Source organism: Oratosquilla oratoria, chromosome 2 (assembly GCF_046742065.1).
Source record: "Oratosquilla oratoria isolate Oo_2021 chromosome 2, ASM4674206v1, whole genome shotgun sequence".
In the NCBI taxonomy this organism is placed as follows: Eukaryota; Metazoa; Arthropoda; class Malacostraca; order Stomatopoda; family Squillidae; genus Oratosquilla; species Oratosquilla oratoria.
In genome coordinates this window covers 64396489-64406488 of record NC_134778.1, presented here as the reverse complement: position 1 = coordinate 64406488, position 10000 = coordinate 64396489, and the positions used below count along the sequence as shown (strand labels likewise).

The following is a 10000-nucleotide window of genomic DNA, read 5'->3' as shown; positions in this document are numbered from 1 at the left end:
ACTGAAATTATTTCATCCCTGGGTGGGATTCGAACCCGGATCTCCGTTGTGGTAGCCGGGGACTCTACCAACTGAGTGTGTGTGTGTGTGTGTGTGTGTGTGTGTGTGTGTGTGTGTGTGTGTGTGTGTGTGTGTGTGTGTGTGTGTGTGTGTGTGTGTGTGTGTGTGTGTTTATCTGCCAATGGTATTCCACTGTTTTGTCATTCCCTTTTGAGGAACATTTCTTCCCCTGTGAACCAGGAGCATCTCTCTGGCTCCTGCCTCTCCCACAGAAGCTTCTGTGAACGCCATCTATCGATCTCCTCCGAGCCCAAATTTGCCATTACGCTTTCCAGATGGTCCTCTTCGCTCCTCTCTCTCTCTCTCTCTCGATCTCAGACCATTTAATTACTATTAATCAATTTGTGTTCATTATATCCTAACAAAAAATAAAACTTATCTACACTAGATTACACTATTCAGACTAATTTCTAGTAATCAATGATGTCTGAAATTTCTACGTTACGGGTATTGTCTATATATTTCTTTAGAATATAATTCTAAATTTTATTATCTTACAAAATGAACGAAAACTTAGATAAAAAAAAAATAGATTCATTTATGAATCCAACTTCGCTTCAAACTCTTAGAAACAGAAAGACAGTCAATGACTGTCCTTTAGAAAATTGAGTGTAATATGCAATTTTACTTTTTTAAGTAATCTTCAGTAAACACATAGACAAACAATTAAATAATAATAATAATAATGATAAGTTTATTTGGCATTGAATCAATATACATGAAGTGCAGATAATGAGAAGAACATATAGTTCGAAATAACATCTGCCTTTGTTAGTGGAGGTAGTGACATAGTGGAATTTGAGTTGTTCCTACGACCTAAGGGAACTGTAGTGGACATAGAAAACGAGATAATTGCCACACTTGCTAACTCCCTCTTCGACGTGGTTAAGTCCTTAACATAAGTTTGGTTAGGTTAATGTCTAATCATACCACTCAGCTGATGGTCTGACACGAAAAATAACATCACATAACATAACATAAAATAACGTAACGCAACATAACAACACAGAAATAACAACACAACATATAACATAGCCTAACATAACATAGAATAACATAACTTAACGCAACATAACACAGAAAACACAACATAACATATCATAAAATAGCCTAAATAACATAACATAAAACACTTATGCATCACGACGAGCGAGTGGAAACATTTAATTACGCTCTACGGGATGATCGTGCCATATTTCGCAAGAGTAGCGTCGTCCCACCTCAACCTCTCTCGTGGGTTTTTACAAAGGATTACAAAGGCGGAGCATGCCGACAGGAGACCTTTTGGTCCATATCTAGGTCGGATGCGAAAAAATCATGATAATGATAAATAAATAAATGCATGAATAAAAACTACAATAATGTAAATATTAATCCCACAACTTACAATCCCATCTACCTTTCACCCCAGGAGCTGAGCTTTTGACTGAACAAAACCGCTTGGTGTATCTGCAAAACACAAACTAGTGATAGGGTCTAATAGAAACACATGAGGACATAATCCGATAGATATTCTAATTCTAGTTTGTCGTATTCGCATAGAGATTAGACCAGGGCTTCAAGGCAGCCAAGATTAATCTTCAGATTACGTCAACCAACCTGTTCAATATGTTCATAAGGAGTGACATTACGAATCAAAAGTCTCGTTCATCATTAACACTCCCCGTCCTATCTAATGCGCTGTTGTTTATTATATGACAGTTTCGTTACATCGAATCTTACCGAAAGAAGATCCACAGATGTATCGAAACAACCGGCAGCGGTCATGCCCCCCCCCATCCCCGCCCCATCTCTCCTTATGGTGAACAAGTTAAAGGGTGTGGCAGGAACGGGCTGATTCCGATAGAGAAAAATATCTTGTTCGAAGCCTGGGAACCGAGTGACAACCCTTCGGGAAAGCACTAGAGATAATAAAGGTCAGGGTATTTTGGAAGATGTGTTGGGGAGATGCATCTATCCGACGTACATCATCCGGGACCTGTTTGTGTCAAATGTCTGTTATTGGTCCTAGGCAGAGCTAAAGTTTAATGATCTTTTCGTAATTGTCTGATGAGCAAATGATATTTTTATCGGAAAACAAAGCGTTGTGTGGTGTTTTTTCACTTGTGTCATACGAGAGGAACTTAGACTTCCTGGAATTTCCATATAACTTGACCTATAACAACTTAAAGGCTTCTTTAAGCGGAATAAGTCAGCCGTGTCAAAATATTTAAAGGTTTTTCAATCGACACAAAAATCTTGAAGAAATCAAAACATGACATAGCATAGTATAACATAACATGATATGACATGACATGACATAACATGACATAACATAACATAACATGACATAAAATAGCCTTACATAACATAACATAGCATCGTCAAGAGAAGCGACTTCAGTCATGCAAACGAAAGAAAAGTTTCTTCACGAAAGTTCCTTTAAGTCTTCGGTAACTTGTCCGAGCCAAAGACCACGCGGTGCCCATGTTCGAGGTGACATGGAAGTACCGAGAGACAACGCAACCAACCGAAAGCGTCCCACGAAGTCAAACCCCAAGAACGAGACACCACCAGTTTCCGAACTCAACCGAACAACTTCACGAAAAGGTGTTCCTCGACTTGAGCAGAAGCTTCTTGCGAAGTCTGTCTCGAGGACAACGTCCGGTCTTCCTGCTTCCCCCCTTCCCCTTCTCCTCCTCCTCAGAGGTCCCTCTCGTTGGCCACCGTTCGAGTGATACTTACCCCGACCGAAGATCTCCGACGAAGTCCGCTTCTTGCACTTGCTCACCTACAACTGCAGGCATAACCACCTGCTAGCCTCGACCGCCTTACTCCCACCCTCCTCCTCCTCCTCCTCCCTCCTCCTCCTCCCTCCTCCTCCTCCACCGCCCACACCATCGACATCACCGTCACCCAACACCACCACCGCTACCACCGTCACCACCATCATAATCACCGCCTCCATCAACATCAACACTCCCAGCTTCCACCTCCATTACCATCGACTTACATACCACACTTACTGTTTTTATTACCCAGCTTCCCCATTTTACTCCTCCTCCTTCTCCTCCTCCTCCTCCTCCTCCTCCTCCTCCTGCTCCTTCTCGTCCTCCTACGCTTTCATTCATAGTGTGTGATAAAAAAAAACTCTCTTTCCTTCCTCTTTATGACCCGATGTTGTTCTGCCTCTCGAACTCTTTTATAGCTGACTACATTTCTGACTGTGTATTTCTCCCAATCTCACCTACCTCCCCCTCTCTTTTACCCTGCCTCTCTCTCTCTCTTCCTCCCTCACTCACTCACTCACTCACTCTCCCTCCCTTCCTCCTCTTTCCCCCGTAAACTCCCACCCTCCCTATCCTTAGTTCTCTCTGACCCTCTCTCTTTTTCTTCCTCTTTCCTTAACTTCTTTCAATGAAACACGCTCCCTCTTTTATTCGTCGGTTTTCCCATTTCTTCCTCTCTTTCTTTTTATCCTTCCTTCCTTGTTTCATTGTCTTCTTCCCACTTCAATATAACTCTCTCTCTCTTTCTTTTTCTCTCTGCCTTTCGCTTTCTCTCTCTCTCTCTCTCTCTCTCTCTCTCTCTCTCTCTCTCTCTCTCTCTCTCTCTCTCTCTCTCTCTCTCTCTCTCTCTCTCTCTCACCCTCTCTCTCTCCCACCCTCTCTCTCTCTGTCTCTCTCTCGTTTCTCTCTGTCTCTCTCTCTCGTTTCTCTCTGTCTCTCTCTCTCGTTTCTCTCTCCCTCTCTCGTTTCTCTCTCCCTCTCTCGTTTCTCTCTCCCTTTCTCGTTTCTCTCTCTCTCTCTCTCTCTCTCTCTCTCTCTCTCTCTCTCTCTCTCTCTCTCTCTCTCTCTCTCTCTCTCTCTCTCTCTCTCTATTTAATCTATCTATCTATCCATTTGCCTATCTTGACCTCTATCTCCCATCTCCTCTCTAACAATACTTGATATTTTTGCCGCTTTGTTTTACGTCCTCGAGAGTCCTTTTATTCTGTCTATACTGCCGCCAGGCGATTTAATTCATCTGAGTGGGGCCTCTTTTGCAATTGTACGTCTCTCTTCCTCCCATCCTCCCTTCTTCCTCCTCCCTTTCCTTTACCTCTCCTAGCTCCCTTTTCTCCCTCCTTTCCTCCCTCCTTCCTCCGACCTCTCCCTCTGTAATTCTCTCTTCCTCTCATCCTCCCCTCTTCCTCTGACTTCTCCCTCTTTACTTCTCTCTTCCTCCCATCCTCCCCCTCTTCCTCCTACCTTTCATCTCCTAAAAATCATTTCCTCTCTTTCCTTCCGCCACTCTCTTTCACCTCTCCTCACTCTCTCTCTCCTTCTTCCTCTCTCGCTCCTTTTCTCTCTCACTTCTTTCCTCCATCATTCCTCCTCCCTAGCCTTCTCTCCCCCTCCCTCCCTCCCTCCCTCACTCACTCTTCTCCACTTTCCCTCACAATTACTCCCTGCCTCTCTCCCTCCCTCCCTCACTCACTCACTCACTCTTCTTCACATTCCCTTGCAATTACTCCCTCCCTCCCTCCCTCCCTCACTTACTCACTCTTCTCCACTTTTCCTTGCAATTACACCCTCCCTCCCTCCCTCATTCTTCTCCACTTTCCCTTGCAAATACTTCCTCCCTCCCTCACTCACTCCCTTACTCCCTCTTCTCCATTTTCCCTTGTGATTACTCCCTCACTCCCTCCCTCACTTACTCATCCTTCTCCACTTTCCCTTGCAATTACTCCCTCTCTCCCTTTCCAGCCTCCCTCCCTCCCTCTCTCCCTCTCTAGCACTCAAGCAACTCCTGCCACGGTCTCTCTTTCACTCTCTTTTGTCCTTTCTCCATTTCTCATTTTTTCCCTAGTAGCTTTCTCTTTCTCTTTCTCTCTCTCTCTCTCTCTCTCTCTCTCTCTCTCTCTCTCTCTCTCTCTCTCTCTCCTCCATCCTCTCTCTCTCTCTCTCTCTCTCTCTCTCTCTCTCTCTCTCTCTCTCTCTCTCTCTCTCTCTCTCTCTCTCTCTCTCTCTCTCTCTCTCTCTCTCTCTCTCTCTCTCTCTCTCTCTCTCTCTCTCTCCTCCATCCTCTCTCTCGCTCTCTCTCTCTCTTCCGGCTTGTACAAACACCTTTATCTTTCCCCTCCTGTTTCTCTTTCTCTCATTCACGTCTCCTGCATAATGTATATTTCTTTTTCTCTATTTCCTTATCTCTCACCCACTTCTATATCATGTATATTTCTTTTTTTCTATTTCATTTTCCTCTCCCTCTTTCCCTCCCTCCCTCCCACCCTCCCCTCTTTTTATTTTCCTCTTTCCTCTTCCTTCCCTCTCCCCTTCCTCGAATCCAATTTCCCTCTCAACATATTATCTCTCTCTCCCTCTCTCTCTCTCTCTCTCTCTCTCTCTCTCTCTTTTTTTCCTCCTTCCCCCACCCTCAAACTCCTCCTCCATCCTCTCCTCCCTCCTCTTCCTCCCCTCCCCTCCTCCCTCACTCCCTTGCCCTTCTCTTCCATGCTCATCGCTCTCTCTCTCTCTCTCTCTCTCTCTCTCTCTCTCTCTCTCTCTCTCTCTCTCTCTCTCTCCTGTCTCCCCTCCGTATCACTTAATCTCGTTTAATCTAACTTGATCTTCTTTGCTTTATGTTCTTCCCTGTTCCTCCCACATTCTATCATCCTCTTCCTCCTTCTCTCTCCCAGTTTCCTTCGCCACCTCTCTCTCTCTTTCTCTCTCTATCTCTCTTTCTTCCTCTCCCTGTCTCTCTCTCTCTCTCTCTCTCTCTTTTTCTTTCTTTCTCTCCCTATCTCTCTCTCTCTCTCTCTCTCTCTCTCTCTCTCTCTCTCTCTCTCTCTCTCTCTCTCTCTCTCTCTCTCTCTCTGAAGCTGCAATTACAATCTACGGATACTTAAACCTGACACAGATTAAATAGAAATGTAAGAAAATACATATATTCTTATAAACTAATCAACCTAATTCTAGATACCCATATTGTATAAGTTGTTTTTTACATAAATCTGTACAAATCCACTAATTAGGTAAAGTGTTTGTAGATCGCTGATATGATATAAGACCCGAGATTGGGTATTAGTTCCTCTCCTCTCTCTCTCTCTCTCTCTCTCTCTCTCTCTCTCTCTCTCTCTCTCTATTTAAACCAAGTGACTGATTGACTGGCGAGACACAGGATGATCTAGAATTAAACATTAACGTAGACGACAACATCAAATGAAACAAGAGAAGGTGTCACTGGTAGCCCCAAACATTTTTTCTAGACGTCAGACAACATTGAAAGATAACTAAAAGTTTCACTCGCATCCCGTTTTCTTTGCAACCACAAGATCATCCAATAACGGAAGACCTGTGGGCGGTAGGGCTGGTTTTACTTAGAAATCTGGGCGTCATATATCTAGAGATTGTTTTGATTCCACCTCATCTATGTTTTCTAGGTCAATCAGACGAACCTTGCCAGGTGGACTAATTGCCCGTACTCTCGTTTTCTGTTGTATTTTCGTCGTTTTCTTCCATCGTATAATGTACTCGTTGAGTGAGATGCATTGTGTTTGGTCCTAGAATGTGAAAAACTATTTTGTTTGTGGACCCATTCAAATCTAGAACAATTTCTGTACTGGATTTTTATCTATTTATTTATTTATTCATTTGTTTATTTATTTATTTATTTATTTATTTGTCTGTTTATTATTATTTTTGGAGTATACATCACTTCAACGGAGTTCAATCTGCTATGTAATGAGAAGCTCAAATGCCGTCGGCTCTCCTCTCTCTCTCTCTCTCTATCTATCTATCTCTATCTATCTATCTTTCACACAATCCCTCTTTCTCCTTCTCTCACCCTCTCTCTCTATCTATCTCACACACAATCACTCTCTCCTTCTCCTTCTCTCTCTCTCACCCCCTCACCCCCCCTCTCTCTCTCTCTCTCTCCTTCTCCCTCTCTTTCCCTTTTTCACTTCCTCCCTCTCTCTCTCTCTCTCTCTCTCTCTCTCTCTCTCTCTCTCTCTCTCTCTCCATTCTGTAATCTCTCTTTGTCCCTCTTTGGTTACGAAGACACCTGTCCGTCTGTACGACCGAAGAGAGAGTGACCCCCATAATGACAAGCGCGTCACCAGGAAATCCAACTCAAGAGGAAAGAAAACGACGAAAAACAGGATCACGACTGAGAGGAATTACAACGAGTTTACAAAGCGTCGTGTTTTCATAGACAATGTGAAAGAAAGTAATTAACTAATTATCCTAATCAAATAATTGATTATGATGACATTTGATTACGATATTGAACTATTGGGTTAATTGGGGAATATGAAGAGTCTTGTCTCATAAAGCAAAGGAAACTCAAAAATGGAATGATTATATTTTGAGAGACGAGGGCAGAATCTTCAAGAAACAAAGAAGGTCCCCCAAAATATCTGGGCCAACTGTGATCTCCTGGTGTGAAATTTGGTACTTCTATTAATTTTAAGCCTAAAAAAACTGAAAACTAACGACAGATGATTGAGTAGAATTTGTTCTCATATATGCAAAACATATAAGCTTTATATATATATATATATATATATATGTATATATATATTTATATACATATATATATATATATATATATATACACACACACATATACATACACACACATATATATATCATACATATACATTCATATATAAATACATATATATATAATATATATATATATAATATATATATACATATATATATATATACATATAAACAATTATATACATATATCTACATATATATATATAAATATATATAAACATATATATGCATAAGATCAACGAAATTTTATTGTTGTCCATCTGTCTTCAAGAATAGGTTCCTCAAACGGCTTGATCTGTTTTCATACAAAGTCCTCACGTTCCTTTGTTTACATAATTAATGTGACGCAGACTCCGGCGCGAAACAAAAATGAGTAAGAGTGTTGGCAAAACGGATCTCCCCGTTAATATGCAAAGGGAGGAGAGAGAAAAGAATGAATTCTTTTGCTCTCGATTTAAATCAAAAATGCTTTGAACATGGATTACGGTGAGGAGGAAGGGGGAGGGTAGCTCCCTAACCCTCCCTATTTCCCTAATCCCATCCTCCTAACCCAAATATTTTATCTAGTACAGTTTCTAAGTCAAGCGAGTAACTAAGTAATGATTCTATGAGAAGCCTCAAGAATGCAGAGGATAAAACCAGATATACACTTAAAACCCACTATCGGAGAAATAATACCAGAAGCACAGGATATCCGTATATTTCGACTACTATCTTCTACTGAAGAGGACTGCAGATAGTAGCCGAAATATACGGATCTCCTGTACTTCTGATATTATTTCTCCGAAAGTGGGTTTTAAATTTATATTTACAAATGTGTTATAACATTACAGTTTCCCACAGAACCGGATACTACAAACTTGTAAAAGCAGAAGTTTGTGTTCTGGGAATTTGACCTCAGTTTCAGGATCCACATCAATCTCAGTTCAATTTTCCAAGAGAGTATTCATCTATATATACATATATAAGCAAAAAAAAAATCACAAAAACACGTGGTAAACTATTTTTGCAGAAACCAATGGGAAATGGAAAATACGGTTACTGAAAGTTTTCGTCCATTTAATTAAGACATCTTCATCTTCAAAGGTACATTTAAAGATGTCTTAGATAGACGAAAACGTATTTTTATTTGCCATTGGTTTCTGCAAAAATACACACTCACTCACTCACACACACACACACACACACACACACACACACACACACACACACACACACACACACACACACACATACACACACACACACACACACACACACACACACATACACACACACACACACGCACACACACGCACACACACATACACACACACACACACACACACACCTCATATACATACTGGACGTTCCATTTTGACAAATAAACTTCGTAAGCTGACAAGAGGAAACAGCACAGATAATACCTCAACTCCTTTGATGTTATTTTTTCATTAAGAAATGCCAAACATTGAAGATCACATTCTCTCCTTACGTTCCCACTTGATCCACCACCCTGATAACGTTGATGGTGACCATGTCTTGCTCTATGATCTCCCAGGATTATCCTGTAAATAAAAACGGCTTGGATACTTGCTTCACTCTGTTTACAAAAATAAATTGATAAATAAATGAAATAAAAAAGGCAACCATAGTAAAAAGATTCTCATGCCCTTATTTCATACGAGCTGGCTACTCATTCCTGAAATTCAAATGTGTAATTGTGTGGAACCATCTAACGGGTTCTTGCTAATGTACTTGACTGACGTCATGTCGCATCTGTTTCTCGATAGTATTGGGCAAACGCACGCGTAAACTCTGCACAGTTCCATGTTTTTGTATTAATAATACTCGGTGGTATTCTTAAAAAAAATTATTTCCTTATATAAATCTTTCTTTATACAAATCTTATATAAATCCTCGGAAGGGAAAGATTTTTTTTAAGAATACTACCGACTCTTTCTGGAGCCTTATCGATAATTTCATCACCCACTTTTATCATCCTTTCTCACTTTCCCTCTCCTATACTCAATAAGTTCTCAGCATCCCATCTCCTCCTTCTCTAATATCTCTACTTCATCCTTTCTCCTCACTTCTGTCTCTTCATCCAAAAGCCTCCTTCTACTTATAATGATGATCAGGTACAAAAAGGAAATCTTATTAGTCGATCAATTTGTAAGCTCCACGAACCCTCACACGTCGCCATGAGATCATACTCTGTATCATCATCATCATCATCATCATCCTTAGAATCCGCCCTTCTTTACTCATCCCCCTTCTCTCTCACCTCCACCCCACAGTTTGTGCATATTGCGTGCATACACACACACACACATACACACACACACATAATATATGTATATATATATATATATACATACTAATATATACATATATATACACATACTAATATATACATACATTATATATATATA

General features: G+C 41.0%; 1 protein-coding gene across 2 annotated transcripts in view; it reads right to left on the bottom strand.

Annotated features, from left to right (window-relative positions):
• Window positions 1-2863, bottom strand: part of LOC143039617 (uncharacterized) — a 349509-nt gene extending 346646 nt beyond the window's left edge. For both annotated transcript variants that reach the window (XM_076209884.1, XM_076209892.1), the window contains exon 1: window positions 2785-2863. The gene's annotated coding sequence lies outside the window, so the exon portion shown is untranslated. The remainder of the gene's footprint in view (window positions 1-2784) is intronic.
• Between the last annotated feature and the right edge of the window lie 7137 nt (window positions 2864-10000).